This window comes from Limulus polyphemus, unplaced genomic scaffold (assembly GCF_000517525.1).
Source record: "Limulus polyphemus unplaced genomic scaffold, Limulus_polyphemus-2.1.2 Scaffold6503, whole genome shotgun sequence".
NCBI classification, from domain to species: domain Eukaryota; kingdom Metazoa; phylum Arthropoda; class Merostomata; order Xiphosura; family Limulidae; genus Limulus; species Limulus polyphemus.
The window spans coordinates 22,598-22,890 of NW_013672113.1; positions in this window are offsets into that span (position 1 = coordinate 22,598).

Here is a 293-nt window from a genome sequence, read left to right on the forward strand (position 1 = left end):
AAGTAGGTGGTAGTGAGAAAAGTTATTGACATGCAAAATCCCATCATTAGGGCCATTACATTTCACACCAGAAAAACACAATGAATCTGAGTTACATCTTTAGCTTAATTGTCTATATATATATATATATATATATATATATATCAGACCATAATCTATCTATTAACCCTATGGATACAGGTGGGTCAAAGTGTACGTCCTCACCTTTTTTACAACAAGTTTAATCAAACTACATTATTATCAATTTGAGTCAATAACCTTAGCATTACAATGTAATTTACAGTTCAAATTTT